Genomic DNA, 22,739 nt, shown 5'->3' with positions numbered 1-22,739 from the left:
ATGTTTATGCACTAGTATCGATTTATCCGGTAGGACCCTTTGATTTTATTGGGTAGTACTTTACAGGCTGATAGATGAGTTGCCGCTAAGTGTAGTGACACTGTTTCTTCCCTTTCCTGTAAAAGGTAAGATGGTTCCCTGTGGTGTCAGAAAGGATTGCAAGAGATTTGCTTGGGGAAAATTATCTCTCCTACTCCTCTGCTCCATTTCTACTGTGAGTTATTATGATTAAAAAAATAAAAAAATAAAAGAAGAAGGAGAAGGAAAAAAGCAAAAAACAAAACAAAAGCCAGAACACTTGCTTCAAGGTGAAAATATTTAGGCACAATATTACCACAGGGAAAGTTTATTTTCAGCATCATGGTAAAAAAAAGCATGTGTCAGGTTGAGGATTTTATGCTTAATGCTCATAACAATGCCATAAAGCATTGGCTGGCAAACTTTCTGTAAAGGGCAAGACAGTAAATATTTTAGGCTTGCGGACCATACAGTCTCAGTCTCTCACAAGGACTCAGCTCTGCAGGTGTAAAGCAAAAGCAGACATAGGCAACGCGTGAACACATGAGTATGGCAGTGTTACAATAAATCTTTATTTTCAACAGCAGGCAGCGAGACAGATTTGGTCCACAGTTTACTGACTCTCTGATGTAAGGGAATAGCCAGGAGTTTTAGCGATATCGTTTCTGTCCTGGCCCCCCATTTGTCAGCTGAATGGCCCTGGAAGAGTCACTGAACCTTTCGGAGCCACACCCTCCCCAGCTGCTGAACAGTGAGGTGGCTACTTACCCATCAGCATGGTCACGAGCGTGGCAAGAGCAGCACAACCGAATGAGTGAGGCGCCAGATTTAGTCCTTCTTGCTCTCTTCAGACCCTTTTCCTCTGCTCCCTCTTCTGACCTTCTGCTCATCAGTTAATAAGTGATCACAGTTAGTTATGGTTGCCTGAGAATTTCAGAGTGCTTTTATTTTGGGCTCTGTCAGTGTTGGAGAAGCACCCCCAGAGGAGATCTTTCTGCAAAGTGGTGTTGAAATAGTTGCTAGGAAAAGAGAGAACTCGGCCATCAAGGTAAGGGGAGAAGAAGGGCTAATTCTTCCGGAACAGGAAAGCGGATGAAGAGCACACCACCTTTCTCTGCCCAGCATCCGTGGCACACACCACTGGATGATCACAGTTGTCTTTGCTGAGGGGCTGGGTAAGGCTTCAGAAGTGTGTCCGTGGCAATTCGTTAGTCACTGTCAGCGGTTTGTAGCTGCCTCGTAAGACGAACCTTATTGAGGGATCTTCGACCTAGATAATTAGCTCTGGGGATCGGAGAGTTTGAAACTTTCTTGAATTGTAAGCTACATGAAGCTGTCGAAAGGTCGCCATTTTTTCCTTGCTTTGTAAACAGTGATGCTCTTCTGTAGGGAACCTTGCTTGAATTCTGCAGCCACAGATAAAAAAAAAAAAAAAAAAACGAAAAGTGAAAAGTATCTTCCTTCCCCCCATCAAGACTGAGTTCTTCATGAAATGATCTCACACTCAAACTTGCCTAAGCTCCGTCTTTTTCTTGGTTCCAGAAGGCTGAGCAGTAGCTGAGTATCTATTCTTTCTCCTTGTTCTGAACATTTTTGCCCTTTTCCAGATATTCTGTTGTGAGCTGTTGCTCTAGAAATTTGGGGTTTTGAGAGGTAATTCTAATTCTTCTGTGTGGAAAAACAAAAACAGAAACAACCCAGAAAATCCCTTCAGACTCACTTAAGTAAGAAGGGAGAATTGGTTTCAAAATTATCTGTTGATGCCAAGAGTGTACCAAGAGGAGGAAGAGTAGCATGACCCAGTGGAATGAAACGAGGAGCAGGAAAGGCATCAACCCTCAACCCTCAAAACAACTCACCCTTTTCTTTGCAGCTCATGGCCACCCAATCAGATTTGCCCTTCTTTCTACTTGCACATTGCACAAAATCCTTTGGGGATGCTCCCCCCCAGATCCTTGCATTGTTGGTTCCCTTATGTTAATTGCATTTCAGCTATGTTACCTCTTCTAAAGGTCTTCCCTGGCCATACCGATCACATTGCATGGTCATACTTTCTTTGTTGACTCATTTACTGTATGCCTCTCCTGCTAGAAACTAAGTTCTGAGAGCAAAAACTTCTTCTAAACAATGCTTCGCACATACTAGACATATAGCAATATTTTTGAATATATAAAAGTATAAATAAGAGATTGGCATCCTTAATTCTAAATTCTCTAGGAGAAAGAATTAAGTTGATCCAGCTAGTGTTGGTATTCAGCACTGTTCCTAGTAATTGAGGTACAATGGGTTGAATTACATAAAACAACTACTTCTTATGTGTGTGTCTGAGAGGAGAGTGACTTGATTTCGGGGAGCCATGATGGATGAATGAGCTATATCCCCAAATAACTACAAGTGTATTGTGTTTGTGAGTTTACAGAGGATAATGAAGGTAGGGGTTGAGCTTAAATTGGCAGAAAAAAAAAGCAAGGTAATTTTTCTGCTTGAAATTTCATGCCAGCAGCTGAGGCCCACTGACCAACATGGAAGTATCCTGAACCCAAAGACTTTTTTTTTTTTTTAAGATTCTATTTATTCATCTGTTTGAAAGAGAGAGAGCCAAGCATGAGCTGGGGAGGAGTGGAGGGAGAGGACAAGCAGACTCCACACTGAGCACGGAGCCCGATGCAGGGCTTGATCTCACGACCCTGAGATCATAACTTGAGCAGAAATCAAGAGTCAGATGCTCAACCGACTAAGCCACGAGGCATCCCTGAACCCAAAGACTTTTATTTATTTACTGTTGTTAAATAATGAAACCTTCACAGGTCAATCCTAACTTTAGCTACAATAGATGCTTTGTGCTTTTTCTCCCCCTTTACTTCATCAATACTTTCGAATAAAATAGCATGTGTGTGTGTGTGTGTGTGTGTGTGTGTGTGTGTGTGTGTGTGTTATTCCTAAGGTTTCCAGAAGCCTGCATAAATGATCTCATAGGGTCCTTGATGCAGGAAGATGTACTCGGAATACAGGGCCAAACGGTCATCTCCAAGCAGGAGTCATGGAGTAGCTGACTCTCACAGAAAGTAAGCAAGGACTTAGCATTACTGTTCAAATAAAGTTGATAAGACGTATGGAGGATTTTTCATCTTACTTCATTTTTGTTCAGCAAGGAGGTACTTAGCACCTCCTGTTGTCAGGTGTGGTTATAGGTATGAAGGTTATCAGGTCTCTGCCTTCATGGAACAACCATTCTAATTTGGGGAGTAGTTTAAAAGATACAAAGTCAACCAGTAAAGAGGGGATACAATTTTAGGCTATGATGGTATTATTAAGACGGTGAAATGGGATGACTTGAACTGAAATGACTAGGAATGGTGCGGATACAGGGATGTGGGGAGAGGAAGACAGGATCTGTGAGGAGAGCCCAACAGCATGAAGGCATATACATGGTCATTGGCAGGAAACAGTGTGGTGAGTTTAAAGAGCAGAGAAAGGGCAGTGCATGTCTGGAATGAACTCTAAGAACAAGGGGGAGAGAGGAGGGTGGAGGAGAAGCAGATCAAGGAGACTTCTTCGCTCATGGTAAGGAAAATGAAATTTTAGTCTCAGAGCAATGGCCCGCCATTGACATGGCTTAGGAGAAGGGGCATCAACCAACTTACAATTTATAGGAATTTTGTGGAGAGTAGACTCTGGAGAAGGGAATAGTGGATTCAGGGGGATAAGCCCACACGTTTTAGCGAAAGGCCAGGGGAGAGATGATGGTGATGACAATATATCCACAAACTCACCACATGGCCCAGGGCATCTGTTTACCTGCATTCCATGTGGGGTTTTACTTCCCCATAGTTCCCCATAACCCTAATCTCATGGTCAAAAATTAACTAAATGATCTAAGTGTGACTCCCCTAGTGTGTCTTTCTGGCAGTCCTGCCAGGTTAGCAAATAGGGTGGTAACACAGTATCCTAGAAGGGTCAAAATAGTCAGGTCTTGATCACATGGGTGTACCTAAAGAGATAGGAACCCCCACAAATGTTTGTGAATTCTTGTGAAACTTTATTTTTTTAAGACCTGGAGTAATGGGGACCTACAGACAGAGCTAGAACTTTCAGAGTCAGGACAACCTTGGTTTGAAATTTCTGTGCATCTGTTTATCAAATTCAAAACCTTAGACAAGATCCTTAAGTTCTACGTGTGTGTGTGTGTGTGTGTGTGTGTGTGTGTGTGGATACTAATTCAACATGGTAATAATGCTTTCTCATAATTGTTCCTTAATAATAGTATAAGAATGCTTACTTTGTGCCAAATGTATGCTTGAAACTTTGTATATGTATTTATCTCTGTGAAGCACTGTGGTGACCACATGATACGCATATTAATGCCCCACAGTGCAGATAAGGAAATTAAACCTTAGACTAAGTAATAAGTAATACATTTGAAATTATGCCGTAAGTACACAGAAGAGCATCTGTAGAGTTTCTCTCGTTTCATCCACCAAACAATGGGATTTCATGCCACAATGTGTGGAAACGCTTCAGCCAGAGTAGTGGGTGCTTGATAAGTTTCATGTTATATATCGCTCTGCAGATTTCAAATATTTATGACCACAGAATTAATTCTAAGGAAAGTAAATTGAAGGAGGTGTTTGTGTGTAATTTTTTTTTCTTAATGATTCCACTGTACCCTTGAGCATTTCCACGTTTGTGTTTAATCACAGAATCTCAGCCATGATGTTTCTGACAGGTAATTTCCTTAATGCATTTGACAGAGATGGATTGCATGGAAGACCATTGGATCCCATGCTTTTGTCTGCAAGTGATAAGACTAGATTAGAGCTATCTGGGTCTAGTGCCTCCGATGATATTGCATCCTAATAATTCCCATGATAATATGGATCATCTTTGTGGACACACACATTCTTGGGCAGATGGGCTACACCATTTGCAAGAAACCCTGCCATTTTTATTACACCTTGAGAAACATCTGGGCAGATATTTGTGTGTCAGAATCATAAATCAATTTAGTCCTCAGAGATAGGCCTAGTTATGCAGTTTATCTTCAGACACACTTGTTTTTTCTTTTTCCTGCTATGACTGAAAGTGTTAGACGATGAGCACACATGTCAAGATATTGGATTCCTTTTTAGGCTGTAAAGCCTTTACACGGGCAAGTGAAGATCTGAGCATCAGGGAGCCTCACAGGTGCTTGGTGAGCCATGGCAATTTGGATTCTATGGCATTTCATCCCTAGGTACCAACAACCCCAGTCCACTCTCAACAAAGATACAATTGCCCAGTGGAGACTCGCTTCCTGACCCTTTCTCCTCCTCCTCTCAAGTGGTTGCCAGCCTTTAGCCCCCATGCTTGGTTGGTGAGCTTCAGTACAGATCCAGAGAGCCGGAGAGTCAGGGTCAGGGAACTCTGATGCCCCCAGGAAACACAGATACTATTATTTCACAGAACGTCCTTTAAGGCTACTCATGTCACTTACTGTCAGCAGTCGTATTCCTGAACAGCATCGTGGCATGATGACCATAGACTCAATCTTATTCCCAATCTACTAGGGTTCTCTTCCACTTGGACCCTACTGTGTGCTTCCACCCCCAGTGAGAAGAATGTTCTGGTTCCATTTTAAAAACGATTTTTATTATGAAAAATATTGTACATATAGAAAAGGAGAAAGAGTAATACAATGGTCATCATATACTCACACTGGGATTTAATAATTGCACAGATATGCACAATACTTTAAAGAAAGTTTCCAGACATCATGAAACTTACTTCTAAGTACCTAAAGAGATGTCTAAAAATATATATATACTATACAAAACCACAATATTTTTAATAAATTGATCCTATCATCAAATATCATCTATATCCAAATGTACTCAGTAGTCTCGATAATATCTGTTATAACTTATTTTTAAAAACATAGTTGTCTGGGTGCTTTGAACTACTGAAATTATAGGTAAGGAACAAGGGGGCAGGAGGCATAAGATAGGATATAAATATTTATTTTTTTCTTTATAGTGCACCTGCCCTTCCTTGGTTCTTCTGAGAGATTATGAATCACTTTAAAAATGGTGTGAAGTCTTAAAAAGGAGTCTACATATAATTTAGCACTATGGGAAAATCCTTTTAACATGATGGAAACAAATATGGTTCCCTATAAAAGAATATTTATCAGCATTTTTCCTAATGGTGAAAAATTGGAAATAACCTTAATTTCTGACCCCCAGAATTGGCTAATTTATGGTGGTCGTACTAGACAGTGTTCACGACATATTGTCAAGTGAAGAGATTCCACAATTTGGCTTGGGCAAAATCACAGGACTTTAAGAATTAGCTCACACACAGAACAGAAACCTTGAAAAAAATTTTTTTTCAATGTTTTAACCATAGTTATCTCTGGACAGTGGGGTTATCGATCATTTTATTTCATTTTACTTTTTCTTTAATTTTTGCCTTTTCTGAATGAAATGTGGAATATTTTGCTGATTGCATTAGAGAATTTTGACGAATCAGCCAACTCATCTAGAGATGTATGGTTATCTAACTGGAAAGGAAACCAGAGGCACAAATGTGATGGAATAAAACATCCTTATGGCCATGTATTCAACATAGTTTCCTTGAAATGGACTATGGCTGCAAAGCTATAGAAGTTAACTCAGGTGCTTTGGGCTAAGATGGAGAAGTCATACTGAGTCTTCCTGTATTTCTTTTGGCTTTGTAAGTCTTGCATTAAAACACTCTGATATTGTCTGAGTAGGGTTTTGTTAAAAACGCTAAAGTTGAAATTTGCATTGCAATTAGTTTTAAAATGCCATTTGGAGGAAGCTTTTAGCTGTACGGTACGGAGGTCTAATATGGACCCTGACTGATGTCATGCAGGAAGGAAGTGTTTTGCTGTGTGTGTGTGTGTATGCATGTGCAATTTTCTCCCACTCCATTCCCTGAGTGTTCTCTTACACTCTAAGCACACAACAGCAGATCTCGCTGCAGACTTGTCTGACGAGTGTTGGCTCAGCGTACCATTTTCCGTATTGCCATCCTGAGCTGAATGTGTCCCCTTGTCATTTGGGTTTCTGATGCAGATCTGTCTCACGATTGCAGGAAGTATGACCATGAGAGATGGCACAAGGCATTCTGCAAAGGAACAAAGGAAGGACATTGAGTTTGCTGTTAAAAGTGAAAGTTTCAGAGTTGGAGGAGCTTTCAAAGAAAAGGTTGAGGAAACAGCATAGAGAGCAGTAGGCAGCTGGGGATTGGAGGGAGTTCTCTGACACCATGGAGGCTGTTACTATAGCCTGGGAAGGATACACCATCCAAGGAAGGTTTGGTTCACGAAACTCTTGTCAGAGGCAGGTCAAGACTTTAGGGCATTTAAAGGAAAGGCTGAATGATTCTTAGTTGATGAAGTCTGGGAGGATGGCATCTCCACAGTGACTGCGCTCTAAAGACTCACCCTGATTCAGTTAATTTCCCCAATTCCAGGAATATATTGCCCCCCCCCAAAACACCTCCTTCGAACACACACACACACACACACACACACACACACACACCAGAAGACATAAGGCACTCTGAAAGACATAATTATCTGTATCCCATTACCAATCTCTTAATTAAATCTCTCAGTTGAATCTCTTAATTTATAAACTAGCCTACCACTGGGAAGAAGGTGCCGTAGGTTGTAAATCACCAAGGAGGTCTAGGTCAGCAACCTCACGACTTCCACACACCTGCGGGCAATCTCCTGCATAACTTTCCCACTACAACTGGTGAGTAAAGTTTTCTTTCTTTCCGCCATTTTTCTGGAAGAATCTTTCCTAGCCTGTCTATGTCCTGACCACCTGTGTGTCTGAACAGGACCAACCCAAATGCAGAAGCAAAAAGGATCGTTATCCTGGTTGAAATAGTATTGAACAGGACATCAATGAGTGACCCAAATGCAGAGTTCTCTGTCAAGTGTTAAAAAAAAAAAAAATCAAGACTTCTTAGAAGGTCACTAAAGAATAGAATACCATTAATAAAGTGGCATGTGCTTAGCACAATTAAACACATTAATAAATTTTTTTAAAATTTAAAATAAAAGTCCTTCCTGCCAGAATCAACTGCCCTCATTTTTTGTTAGGCTTTATAAGCATCGATGCTTCTCATTGTTCAATGAATTCCCAACAGAGATTTTGACTTCTCAGCCAGATGCTTTTTTTTTTTTTCCTGAATGAAACTCTGATCTCTAGATGATGAGCTGAAGGGAGAAGGGAAGTGACCTAAGTCAGAAGGGAAGATTGGAAAGGTTGGGCATACAGAATGATACAGTGCCCAGAAGTCAGCAGCACTTGAAGTATTCCACCAGCGGATCTGGAGCGTTACTCTCTGGCCTCTGTGGTTCTAACTGTGTCACGGAGGTTGCTCACTGGGGCAGGCAGATTTCTCCATATTTACTCTGTCATTCATTTAAGAGTTGGAACAGACTTCTCTACAGACATACCCAGGCACACGTGTGCTAAGCAAGGCTTGCTTATGCTTCAGACTATGTTAACTATTAAGAGAATTACGAAGGAAGGTCATTTTTGTGTGTGTTTTTTTTTTTTTTTTAGAAAAAAAGTGGGTATTCCCAGGCTTCTCCCCTGATTGTCTCGATTAGAACCTTGAGAAAGGGGCCCAGGATATGCATTACGTGCCCACGCCTCACACGCGCATAGGATCCCGCTGTGATCAGTCCAGCTTAGGGGCTCCCAGGGTATGATTTGAACATTATGAAACTGTGATTCTCACCCAGAGGGAAATCCGTCTTCATTCTTTACCATCATACTTACTGTTTATAGCCAGTGCTGTCTTCCTAAGGAAACCCCTTTATCCCACTCCCACTTTTTAATATGGAACTTTGCCATAAGAATGGATTTCCTCAGTCTTTAATATTTGACTGGAGAAGTAATTCTGGTCATGGTACACCAGAAAGCTGTTTTTTCCCCTCTTTCTAATAAGGACTATAATCCATTGCTGACAAAAAAGATCTCTACAGCATTTCCTGGGTGCTTTAGAATATGCTGTGACAAATAGCGTCTTGCGTTGTACGATCGTCCTCATGGCTTGTAATACACTGTTTAATGAATTGATCACAGTTGAATGTAGAGATGAAGCAGCATTTATTTTGTATGTTATATTGCATATAATTTTTAGAGTTGACATTTATAACCATGGAGGCTGTTATTTTACATATCATCTTCAAACCATATCAGCCTTAAACACATTTAAATTTAATAAGCAAGTAGATTAGATTTGCTTTTAAGCTAGGCATATCATTACAGCGCGTGTTTCCGGCAGGAGGGCACTCTCGCGATTCAATACTGTCTTTAGTTGTCTTAAAGAAGCCAAAATTACTACAAAGAAGGGAGTTAGAGCAGAAGCTGAAATAATTAAGTATGAAGCCCAAAGAATACCCTTTGATGGACCACTGTAAGCGTAGCCCTCCAATCATTGAGGCAAAAGAGTCCATTTGGTTTTATTAACCATCATCAGGCAACTTTGAGACTGAATGCAAGCCTTGGGAATGAAATGCAAATTCTACAATAGGAACATCATTGTGATAATGATTTATTAAATTTCCCGAGCCATCTCCCTCTGAGGAGGGCAGCACGATGGCCCTGGTGATTAATTTTCAACATCGTTTAACATTTTATTAGAGGGAAACAGTTTGTAATCTATTGACACCCTTTCTGTACAATTCCATGAGCTGTTTTCAAAACCAGAAGGAAGGGGAGAAATGGAGGAGGGTGAGGAGAAGGAACACTGACCAGCAGGTCTAGTTCTGATCCCAAATATCTCAGACTCTCCTGTGCTTTCCTGCCATTCTGTTGTTTGAGCGTCATGGGAGCTCGTTGGTGTTTGTGGAAGGAGGGAGTTTGCTTATGAAGCTGAAGTTAGGGGAAGTGCGGTATTCGAGGGGAGGGTTCATCTGAGAGACTCGAGGGTCTGAAAGTTGCTGGACAGGGGCTTCTCAGAATCCTAGCAATGCTTTACCTAGAAGCTGCAGGTGCAAATGCCTGCAGAGCCCACAGATCCTCTGGATGGAGATTATCCTACAAGGTACTTGGTGGCAGCATTCAGCTCAACCAAATGTTGACTTGCTAGAAGTCAACTGTGAGGAGAATAAAGAGAAATAATAGCAAACTGCAAGGGGAGACCCTGGATGGGATCCTGGCACAGCAAAGGGGGAATAAACAAACAAGGGAGCAGTTTAGTTACCAGTATTGTCCCAGTGTGAATTTCCTGGCTTGGACCACTGCACTGTGATGAAGTCAGGTGTTAGTGTTAGGGGACACACATAAGACATACAGAGGAATTCTGTTATTTTTGCCATCTTTCTGTAAATCTAGAACTATCTCAAGTTAAAAATATTTTTATGAACAATAAAATGGGTGGCTCATTTGGTTAAGTGTCTGACTCTTGCTTTCAGCTCAGGTCATGATCTCAGAGTGGTGAGATCAAGCCCTGCATTGGGCTCTGTGCTCAGCGTGGAGTCTGCTTGAGATTCTTTCCCCCTCCCTCCTGCTTGCGCATTCTTTCTAAAATAAATAAAATCTTAAAAAATACTTTTATAAGGAATAAAAGCAAGGTGTGGGACATGCCAAACATACTCGTAGGAAGAGATTACATTCAAGGGTCGCCTGCTTGAGACACCCCACTGGGAAAGCCTCACACACTCTCAGAACAACATAAAAGCAGAGAGAGAGAGACCATGTCTTCTGTTCTTCTTTGTGTGGATAGCCTTCTCACAGTTTGGCAGTGTGGTAGGTAAATAATGCCCTCCTCCCCAGGTATGTCCACATCCTTATCCCTGGAAACTGTGAATAGGTTAGAGTACATGGCAAGGGAGAATTAAAGCTGCAAATAGAATTCATCTTGCTCATCAGCTGGCTTTAAGATGGGGAGATTTTCCTGGGTTATCTCAATGGGCTCAAATGGTTCCAAAGGTCCTCATAAGTGGAAGAGGGAAGTGCCCTGAAAAAACAAACAAACAAACAAACAAACAAACAAAACCAAAAACCCGACAGGCAGTTGCCATCTTTAACATAGAAGGGAGCCATGCACCAAGAAATGCAGGTAGCTTCTAGAATCCAGAAAAGGCAAAAACACAGATTCTCCCCTAGAGGCTCCAGGAAGGAGCACAGCGCCACCAACACCTTAATATTAGCTCAGTAAGACCTGCATCAGATTTCTGAACTACAGAACTGTAAGAGCATCAGTTTGTGTTGTTTTAAGCCATTACATTTGTGCTAATTTGTTACAGCAGGAGCAGGAAACAAATGCAGGCAGGTAATCAATATAACAGCAAATGCTGATATGGTTCTTACATGTGCCAGGCACTGTTATAAGCATTTTACATGTACTCCATCCAATGAGTTAAATACCACATGGTACCCTGCTTTGGAGATGAGGAGACTTTGCAGAGAGATGTGAGTTTGCCCAGTGTCACACAGCTGGTGTGTAACAGGGCCGGGAACTACAGATATAGGGTCCACGCTCTGAAACAACAATCTGGTGTATTAGTACTTTACTCTGGCATAGCAAAGTTTAGCAGAGATTATGGTTGTATGTTTAGTTAACTTAAAACTGGAAGAAATGTTGCCACAGGAAGGAGAGAGTGAGAGACTGAAACTTTCCTGGAGTGATAATTAGAAATACGAGATATTCTATTAGAAGTTGAAAAGATAGTTGTATGTATCTTTTTTTAAAGAAAAGCGTTGGCTGGAAACTGCCTTTCCCAAAGTATGAGTCCCGTCTGATTACTATGGACTTAGGTGACATACAGAGATGCTATTAAATAACTTAAACCAATCATTTGGGGATGGAGTTACTCTGTTCTGAATTTTTTTTCCATTTTCCCGTTTATGTTATTGAGAAAGTCTTTGTTTGGTGTGTGAGTGTCTTAAACATCTCTCTAATACTTGATGATCTCCATTTTTAACCATAAAACAGAGGCCTCAGGCTCAATGTCCGCAGGTAATGGTAGCAAGATTTTGATAATCTATGATTGCATTGTATTTGTTTTATGGTTACTCTCTATTTGGAATAAGTGATATTATTGTTTTCTTTTCATTTAAAATATTGATATAAAGTTGCCTTGTAAAAATAATGTGTTTCAGTGGAAGCAAACTGCATCAGTGTAAAGTATATTAAGCTGATAGTTTATCATTATGACACATGATGGCCATTTAGTGACAGTGGCAGAAGGATGGCTAAGGTTTGGGAACATCTGATTCTTCAGGGGTGAAGGTTTCAAAATGTTGGCTCTAATTTCTAAAGAGCTGTTCATCACTGAGTTGCAAACCCCATAGCTATTTTTGAACCTGTTTTGTTTTCCATCCCATCACCAGAAATAAACAATTTCATTGACTTTTGAAAGTGCAGATTTTGAAGACAAACAAGTAACATCTTTTCAACATTAAAATTTGACGGGTATTAACTAAGTCCATTGGTTCTTAATTTGCTGTTCATTGTTTTGCTAATTCTAGCAACAAAATATCTAAAATCCCTATTTTATGACCTTTATTAAAAAGCCTGTACTATCTGTTAACCTCACTTTGTTTCTTGCATTGAGCCGAGTATGTTGTTGGACTAGCTATGTCAGGGGCCGAGCCTGTATTCTGCTACTGGTCCAGCTTTCCCCAGAGAGCCTTATATCTGGTGATAGGAAAGGATGTTTCTTACTGAGCCTCATCCTCTTACACTGTTTCTTATCTTGCAGGCTTGTAGGATATGGCTTCTTGTGAAATGTTGGTTGTGCTGTCAACCCTAACCAATTCTACTAAGGGACTTGTGCAAACTTTTTGTCCACCATATAAATTACAGGTCAGAGGAGATGAGCATTATTTCACGGGCAGGGGTAGGCACCTGACATCTGGCACAACATCTGGCATCTGATAGGGTAGAACAAGGCGTGACTCAACAGCACAAGTTCGGATGAGTTAATGGGTACCAGAGATGTTCACAGTTTAAAGAAAGGTGCTTGGCTTATATCTCTTATAAATGGATTACTGAGTGTAGCTTAGCACATGTGACATGTTTTCCTTTCATTCTTGGCTGCAGTGCTAAATGTGGCAGGATCAAAGGACTTTCTCCTGGACTCTGAGTATCTGAAGAATGTGACCATCATCTTGCTCAGCTTCGCTGAGGGAGTTTTGAAGCTTCATTGATTCCTGTTTTGTTTTGTTTTGGTCCTTACCCTCCCTCTCTTGCTTCCTCTTCCTCCTCCCTCTTTTATTCACCCAAAGAAAGCAGAAGCATGGGCTTGGTTCAGCAATTTTGAATCTAAATCAGTCTGTCCTATAGTCAGAGTGGCAATGGTAATAGCAATACGTATTCTGGCTCAACACTGAGCATGTGTAACTGGTTGTCAATATTCCGCTTATGGTGCTGGCCATGCTACATTCACTCACCTTCCGTCCTGAAGAGCTCTCAGCGAATCATTTCTCCGACTTGCCCTATCCTGTTCTACTCTATTTCTAGCCCCATTTGCCCAACTTGCTTAGCAGTGCACACTCAGGAGTTTTTTGTTCAGACCATTGCAAACTTTGATAGGGCAGGAGCCCAAAGGTTCACTGTATTTCACAAACATTTATTAAGTCCCGATGATGTGCAAGGTAGTGCTCTCACTTCACCCTGACAACAACCCTGAGAAGTAAATATTTTTATCCCCATTTTTAAGGGAGGAAGCCAATATCCCTCCCTTCAAAGAACACTTTGTTAGGAAGAGGACAGAGGCATGTGTAATGGCAGGTAAAACTGAATGATGTCTGTGTACGTGGGAACAGGAGTTATGCTGAGACGGGTGTCTTGGAAGGTTGGAGTAGACAGATGATTCCTGGACACAGTTTTGAGGGTAGGTAGGCATTTTCAGACAGACGATTTATGGAAGGATGTTTCAGGCAAAGAGGACAGCATTTGCAAAGGGAAAGGGTAGTGGAATTCTGAGCAAAGATAAATATGTACCACTAAATACAGTGAGAGTGGTGTGCAGAGGGGAAGTTGGGTTATCTGAAATATATAAAGCCAAGTGGCATCATCTTTGTAAGTCTGAGTAATTTTAAAGAAGATTTAGGGGCGCCTGAGTGGGTCAGTGGGTTAAGCGTCTGACTCTTGATTTTAGCTCAGGTCATGATGTCAGGATTGTGAGATCGAGCACCACATCTGGCTCCGCACTGAGCGTGGAGCCTGCTAAGGATTCTCTCTCTCCCTCTCCTTCTGCCCTCCTGCCCCGCTCATGCTCTGTCTCTAAAAAGAAAGGAAAGGAGGGAGGAAAGAAGAAAAAAAGGATTTAAAAGACTCCATTTCAAAGGTATACATCACAGCCAGACTGAGTAGCCAGGATGTTTCTCCCTGTCTCCTGACACCTGAACACATGCATTGTTCCTTCTCTGTCTCACCTAATTGTCCTTTCTCCCTCCATCCCCCCCTCAACAGACCTTCTACCCAGCATCCTCTGCTTTCTCCATTCTGTTGGAACTAAGTACAGGTGTGGTTCCTTTAAGCCTTTCCCACAGCTGTTCTCTTATGGGACAGGGAAAAGGAATAAGGAAAAATATGGCTCTGAGCGTCTCATGCTTCCTGTTGTATTTGCAGCAGGGAGAGGTGAGCACGCTGCTGATTTTAACACCTGCTTCTGGGAATTCCAGAGCTACTTTCTGTTTCTGGAGTGATCTTTTCTTGAGTACAAGCTTAAAAATGGCATCAGTAGGAGAGAGAGTGAAAACCTGTGTACGAAAAGTACTATCACTGTGTAGAAAATAGTCGGCAGCTCCTTAAAAACTTAAACACAGAGTTACCATCTGACCCAGCACCTGCACTCCCAGGCTTACACTGGAGAGGCCTGCAGCCAGGTCCTCCAACAATAATTTGTACGTGTAGGTTCATACATTGTTCACAATAGACAAAAGTTGGAAACAACCCTAATAACCATCAGTGACAGAACAGATAAACAAAAGGTGGTATATCCATACAATGGAATACTATTCAGTTGTGCAAAGTAATGAAGTGCTGATATATTCTATAACATGGGTGAAACCTGAAACCATCATGCTCAGTAAAATAAGCCAGTCACACGTTGGGTGATTGCATTCATATGAAATGTCCAGAATTAAAAAACCAGGGAGACAGAAAGCACAATGGTGGTTCTTAGGGGAAGGGGTCTAGGGAGGAAATCTTTAATAGACATGGGGTTTTCTTTGGGAATTATGGAAATATTCTCAAACTAAATACAGATGGTGATTGTGCCATAATTGGATGTGCTAAATGCCAAGAAATCACACAGTGTAAAATGGTGAATTTCATATACTGTGAATATCACCTCCATTAAAAAAAAAAAAAAAAAAGGCACCAGCACAGGGAAAACTCAGCATAGGTTCCAAGGAAATGAGTTTTCTGCATTGCACACAGTTTGCACAGTACACACTGTGCTTGCGAGAAGCCCCCAGAAGTTGATCCTTGGAAAGGCTAAGTCCATCTGGAGAGTGGAAAAGGAGGCAGCTCCGAACCAGGGCTCAGTTCTAGTTCCAAGAGGCTAGTGAAGTATGACCACCAACATCACGTGGCCATCGTCCTCCCCAGGGAAGTTGCAGCCTCGGAAGGTGGCAGCTTGTAATGTCAGAAACCGATGATGAGAAAATTGGAAATGGATGGAGTTTTATGGCAAATGCATTTTTAACTTCACTTCAGTGTAGAGGGGACATTTTAAGGAGCTAAGAGCTGAAACCAGACAAGATTTCCTCCAGTGTGATAATAAATACACCAAAGTGCCCTTTTATGTTTAATAATTCAGGATCCACTGAGTGTTTAAAGGTTTTCCTGTTTTATCATTTGAAAAATCGAATGGTAATCGGTTAAAAAGTAATAGATGAGAAATGTTTTTGAGATGGGCCCTGAACCATGCACTTTAAAATGTCTTTGGAAATGGATGTCTGCGTGTTCTAGGTAACAGGCGCCCAAAGGTTTGGAAGTTGCAGTACAACCACACACTCGTCACGTCATGCCTTTGTGTGCTTTTATGTGGAGAGATGGCAGCAGCATCCACACGTGGCATCGGCCAATAGTCCGAGTGGTGGTGGAACAAAATTAGACTAAAAGAACATTGTGGGACCACTTTTGCAATCAGCCATTCCTAAATGTTCTCAGAATCATAGAGCCAGATTTCTTGAAAATTCCAGAGAAAAACCTAAAAGCCTGGCCATAACAACATTTTACGGTCAGGGACATGAATGCATGGTGTCAATGAGAAGGGGCTTGACTTGTTTTGGCCTGAAAATTGGCTCCACGTGGACCATAATGCTAAATTCTAGGCAGCGGTAATTTTTAGAAAGGAAGCCCCACTCCTCTTGCAGATGATAAGAACTCTCCTATGACTCTCAGATTTAAGACAGGTGGGTTTCCCAGGGAAGGGAATGGGGAAGAGGATGGGCCTCTGGCAGCACTTAATTAGCCTGTCTTATGATAGAATCCGAAAGGCAGAAAGGGTCCATGTGTGTTCTTAAACGTCATGTTGGAAAATAAAAGCCACCACTGTGTTTCATTTTTAATCAGCAAGTGTGTATCGCACCTGTGTTTATGAAGTGCCCGTCAGACGCTGAAATGGGAGCTGGGGATACTGCATTACACCACATGGACAAGATCACTGCTTGCATGGAGCTCATATTTTCTGGTAGAGGAAAAACATTCAAGAAGGAATTGTGACAGAAACTGCCAGCTGCCTTTCCAATAGCCATTTATCCCTTCTTTCTTAGTAATTGACCCCTTGGTAATGGGCCCCTTAGTCATAGCCAAGATGTCCAAATTAAAGGAAAATAATACTGTGTTCTCCAGCTTTCCTAGCAGAGAGGGATCACCAACAAGATGGCAATGAAAATTATTAGGTGTGGTTTCTGGGAAAACCCTGTAATAGGGGCTGACTCACGATGCCAGCAGCATCCATGTGTTCTCCTGTTTCCTCTCTCCTGCTATATGAAACCGTGTGATGTTGAGGCTACTTTGAGGATGAATCTATGGCCTAAGAAAGGTGAAACAAAAAAGTGGAAGGAGCAATGAGATTTATGAGGGACTGTCTAGCCCCAGTTCTTTTATGGGAGAGAAAAATAAACTTATGTTTTGTTTAAGCCACAGTGATTTCAGGACTCTGTAAATAGCATCCAAACCCAATTTTGTGAGATTGAGGCAGAAGAGACAAATATAAAATCATTTCAAAAAGCAAAACCTCGAGGCACGTGGGTGGCTCAGTGGGTTAAGCGTCTGCCTTCAGCTCAGGTCGTGATCCCAGGGTCCTGGGATTAAACCCCACATTGGGCTCCCTGCTCAGCGGGAGCCTGCTTCTCCCTCCCCCTCCTCTTTCACTCTCACTTGCTCTCTCAAATAAATAAATAAAATCTTAAAAACAACAACAACAAACAAACAAAACAGAGATGGAAGAGGGATGGACTGGCTGAGGGGTAAGGCTGCTCTGGAGTGGGGAGCCACATACTGAAGTGATCAGTGTGGCCTAACTGAGAAATGAAGGCCGTCAGAATGTCAGACTGTGGTAGACGACGTAGGGAATGTCACCAGATGAGGAAGTTCTTAGCTGGATGTAGGCAGGAGAATGATGATCTGATATATCTTTACAAAGCTCAGCCCAGCTGCCGTGTAGAAAGTGTGCAGAGCAAGCATGGAGTCAGGACTATCTTCTAGGTACTGACTATAGACCTCCAGGTCAGAGTCAATCGTGGGACTGATGATGGAGGGAGCACTAATGGAATTTAGAGGAATTTGCAAAGCCAGTGAAAACCTAAACAGCTGATGTTAGAAGGGTTAGCAGAGATGTAGTGTCTGTATTGTCTCTGGAAGAATCTCTTACGGAGTCTTCCTACCAGAGCCACTTGACTGTGTGCAAAAAAACAACATGGATTAGTCAACAACAGCAACAAGAAACCTGAATCAAAAATGGGGAAAGAACTTGAATAGACACTTCTCCAAGGAAGATATACAAATGACCAGTGTGAACATGAAAAGATGGTCCATATCACTAATCACTAGGGAAATAGCAATCAAAACCACAATGAGATGCCACCTCACATCCATTAGGATGGTTGCCATAGAAAGAGAGAAAGAAAGATGGAAAGGGAAAGGGAAGGGAGGGGTGGGGGGGAAGGGAAGGGAACGGGAGCGAAGGGAAGGATAGGGAAGGAAAACAGAAAATGGCAAATATTGGTGAGGATGTGGAAAAATCAGAACACTTGTGCACTGTTGGTGGGAATGTAAAATGTTCACTACGGGGTGCCTGGGTGGCGCAGTTGGTTAAGCATAAGACTCTTAGTTTCGGCTCAGGTCATGATCTCAAGGTCCTGGGATCGAGTCCTGTGTTGGACTCTGCGCTCAGTGTAGAGTCTGCTGGAGAGTCTGTCTCTTCCCTCTGTCTCTCTATCTCTCAAATAAATAAATAAAATTTTCTAAAAATAAAATAAAAGTAGAATGTGCAACCGTTATGGAAAATAATGTGGTGGTTTCTCAAAAAAAAAAATACAGTTAGGATATGATTTAGCAATTCAACTTTATAATGCTCAAAAGAATTGAAAGCAGGATCTTTAAGAGATGTATGCCCATGTTCATAACAGCATTATTCACAATAGCTAAAATGTGGAAGCAACCCAAGTGTCCAATGACAGATGAATGGACAAGCAAAATGTAGTATATTCATACGATGGAATATTATTCAACCTTAAAAAGGAAGGAAATTCTGATATATTCTGCAACATGAATGAACCTTAAAGACATTATGCTAAGTGAAAGAAGGCAATCACAGAATGGCAAATACTGCAATGTTACACTCGTATGAGGCATCTAGAGTAGTCAGAATCACAGACAAAGTTGCCAGGAGCTGAAGGGGAATGAGGATGAGTGTGTAATGAGTATAGAGTCTCATGTTGGCAAGTGAACGGAATTCTGGAAAGGATGGTTGCACAATATGAATGTACTTAATACCACTGAACTATACACTTAAAATGAGCTTAAATAGTAAATTTTATATCCTGTGTATTTTACCACAATTTTTAAAAAAGGGAAAAAAATATCAATATGGGTTGCTTGCCCCTGGGATTGCAATGAGTTCTCAGCCAGCACAACCTTGTCTGTCCTTCTCACACCTCGGAAGCAGGTCCCTTTATCTGTGAGACCCAGTCTGGCATCTCACTGGCAAATGGTATCTCTGAGTTTCCCATTTCCCTTTGCAAATACCAGCTCAGTAGTGACTCCTTCTCAAAAGCCTCTCCAAACCCAGCAAAGGCAACTTGCTGCCTTGAAAAGTGAGAGAGTGACTCCCCATCCACGGATTTCACTGGAAATCTAAGGATGTCCGGAGAGCTAATCCTCAGAGGGGGCTGAAGTCAGAACTAGTCAAGGAGGACACATGCACATTTACATATGATTTGCATCTGCTTTACATAGGGCTGCACAAGCTGTGCTGTGTTCTCAAACATCACTCACGTTATATTTTAAGACTGTCGCAATCTTTGATTAACATTTAGATCTGTAGCCCGGGTGCCTCGAACTTCTCCAGCCTTCTATGTTTAAACCGGCTTCATCCTTTATCCTTGGGTGGTGGAAAGTCCAGGGCCCCTCCCGAGTAGCTGCAGATTCCTGGAGGGGCTCCATCCTTTCTCAGAGTTACCCCCCATTCCAGTTTTCCATTCCTACCTCTAGCCCATTGCCCCTTCCTCAGGCCCACCCCAAGCACACAGCATCATCCAGGCCGTTGTGCATAGCAACTTCTAGTACTGAGTTCAAGATGGTGGAGGAAGCAATTTAGAAGTCGGTGTTAGCATCCTTGTTTTTCAGAGTTCCTCAGTCTTCTCAGGGAGTGTTCACTGGAAATTTCCTCCTTACATGGTGACCTCTATTCTTTTTCTTCTCGCCTCCCCTTTCCTTTCCTCCTCCCTCCTCCCCATCCCTCTCTTCTCTTTTCTCTTCTTTCTCAGTGGACCATGGGTGAGCACTCATGTCGTCCCACAGATATGCATTTGGTGCCCAATGAGCTAGTAAATAAGATGTACAAGTCCCTACCCTCCTGAAGTTTGGTGTTGTGTTAACAGAGATATCCCCCAAAAGTCAATAAATAAAATCAGTGAATAAAGTGTCTTTGCCACAGTGAGAGATAATGGTACATATTCAGAGAATTATGGAGGGTCACCAGCTGAAATGGAGGGATGGGAAGATGTGTCCAAGTGAAGGTCAAGGTGAGGGAAGACCTACATGGAAGGGCAGAAGGGTCTCAGCATGCTCCAGAAAGACAAAGGAGGCCAGTATGAGTGGGGTGTGGGGTAACACGCGGGCAAAAAGAGGGCCAGGGAGGAAGAGGCAGACAGGGATGTAGCTTACTGGGCTTCTGATGCCCTTCAGATATGGATTTCACTGTCGGTCTGTTTCCATTACGGGGGTAACATGACATCATGCATATTAAAAGCATATCACTCTGATGGCTCAGTGGAAAGCTACTGCCCCTCTCTTATTTGCCCCACTTTTCTCCATTTTCCTATGCTCATGGTTTCTCAGGGACTCAGTTCACCAGAACTCCAGACCCCTCTTATGAAGAAAAATGCAGCTTTATCTTCAAGCTCGTGTGTGTGTGTGTGTGTGTGTGAGAGAGAGAGACAGAGACAGAGAGAGAGAGAGAGAGAGGTGGGAGGCATTATGCGACCCCCCGTGAGGTAGAGGTAGAAACTATATGTGGAATATTTCTGTCTGCTTCCTCTGTCTGCTTCCTCCCTGCACAACCCCCCCCCCCCAGGCCATCAGTGATATTAAGACAGAGGATGAGAGGTGGAGAAAATGCTACAAGAGATGAGTGTTGTCCAGGTGAATATTTTGGAAAATTCCAACTGAGTACAAGCGTATGGAGATAAATAAAAAATCTTTTATCGTATGTCTCTGCCCACCATGTTTATATTTCTGTCAAATGTGTTGACAACATATAACACATCTTAAAAACTGGATTTTCATGCCTTTCTGGTCATTAATAGTTTGAAATAAACCTGGTCATTCAACTTGCAGTCTTTGGTGATAGGCAAAATGACCAGGAAGAAAAGGAGGCCCCTGAGTCTTCTAAAAGAGCAGAGGTGAGTACAGGGACCATAGTGATTGTCCCTGGGAGGTGAATCGGCACCTCACCACACGGGAATTGTGTGTGGCAATTACCGTGGAGCCAATAACATTCTTCTTTCATATCCAAAAGCAAGACAGTCATTACTGCCTACTCCTCAGACTTTGTGGTGGAATACAGGAAGATTATCTGGCTTTCTCGTATGATTCTGTTGACAGCAGGATGTGTCTAGAGCAGATGGTGTTCTCTGAACACAGGTGTGGTTTGGCCACCCAGATCATAGTAGAATGTTTTGTTTTAGTTGAACCAACATCAGGAACTCAATAAAATGTTTAGCAGATTTAGGTAAATGCTTACTTACAGTCTAATTTGGAAAAATAATCCCCTCTGTATAGTAATATTTATTGTCAGAGTAAGCCAGGTGATACAGACTGATTATCTTTCTAGACAAACTGAGCGGGTAAAATAGATTTAGTAGGGAGTAACATCTTAATATTTGGTGTTTGCACTGCAAGGATCTGGGTAAATTAAAGATGGGGAGTAAGTAGGAGTTTTGAGATCGTATACTGTGTAATGTGTCTGACTTTACATGGCTCAATACACCTAACAGACCCTTTGCAAATGCATTACATGCATTTTTAGCAATTAGGATATTTGCCTACAGGTTTTTTTTTTTTTTTTTTTTTTGTAAGAAAGAAACTTGCAAGCTGCCCGAAGCGAGTTGTCTACCATACCATAACCTTCTGCCAATCATATGGGTTAAGGCAGATTTTATTGCCAGTCATATTGTACTCCAGTTGAAGTGCTAAGAATGCTGTCTTATCCCTCAGCTGGATTAGCTTTAAAAGGTGATCTTGGAGTCCTGTCAAGCACAGAGTGAGGATTTACGAAGTGACAAACACATGGCCACGACATTTACTATGAGATTTCCCATAACTGAATTCCCAGCTCCTGGCTAAGAAGAAATATGCAATGGAAGAGTTTGAAAGGAAGCATGTTAGCACAGACACATTTTAGAAGACAGGCAGTTCCTTTTTTGTGTTTAGGTGGGGATTTCTAAACAATGAAACAATACCCGTATCTGGAAAAAAAACTGGGGAGGCAGGAGCAATCATCTTGACTTGGAACACTAGTTTCTTTCTTTCTGTTGCCATGGTGGGTTCCCTCTCTGTGTTTGGCTCACTTATGGTGCTCAGGGCTCCGTGGCCTTTTGCAGCCAATTTAGCCCTTTGTAGCCCATCATGATCTCATTCCTCATCCCAGCGACTTCAAGGGCTTTATGGAAATACCAGACAGATGTGCATGTGCTTCCGTAGAGCCTTCAGATAACCCCATCCATCTTATGGCATTTCTTCACTGATCAGCCAGAGGTTTACATTATATTTTCTTTTACAGCATCTTCATTACCTTTGTCTCTTACCGAGCTGCCCACTTCCATGTATCCTACATCATCAGCCAGGTTTTATGCCTGTCCCTCTGGTCATGCTCTGGCTCTTTGTTCTGCTAGCTTCAGGTTGATCAGCCATGCATGCTTCTGAGCAGACGGAACATGCTTTTCATTATATCCTCACTGTCCCTTCCAAGAATCCTTACTCCTCTTTCCATCAGATTCACATGA

This window comes from Ursus maritimus, unplaced genomic scaffold (genome assembly GCF_017311325.1).
Source record: "Ursus maritimus isolate PB19 unplaced genomic scaffold, ASM1731132v1 scaffold_2, whole genome shotgun sequence".
Taxonomy (NCBI): Eukaryota; Metazoa; Chordata; class Mammalia; order Carnivora; family Ursidae; genus Ursus; species Ursus maritimus.
Note: the sequence above shows the minus strand (reverse complement) of the source record.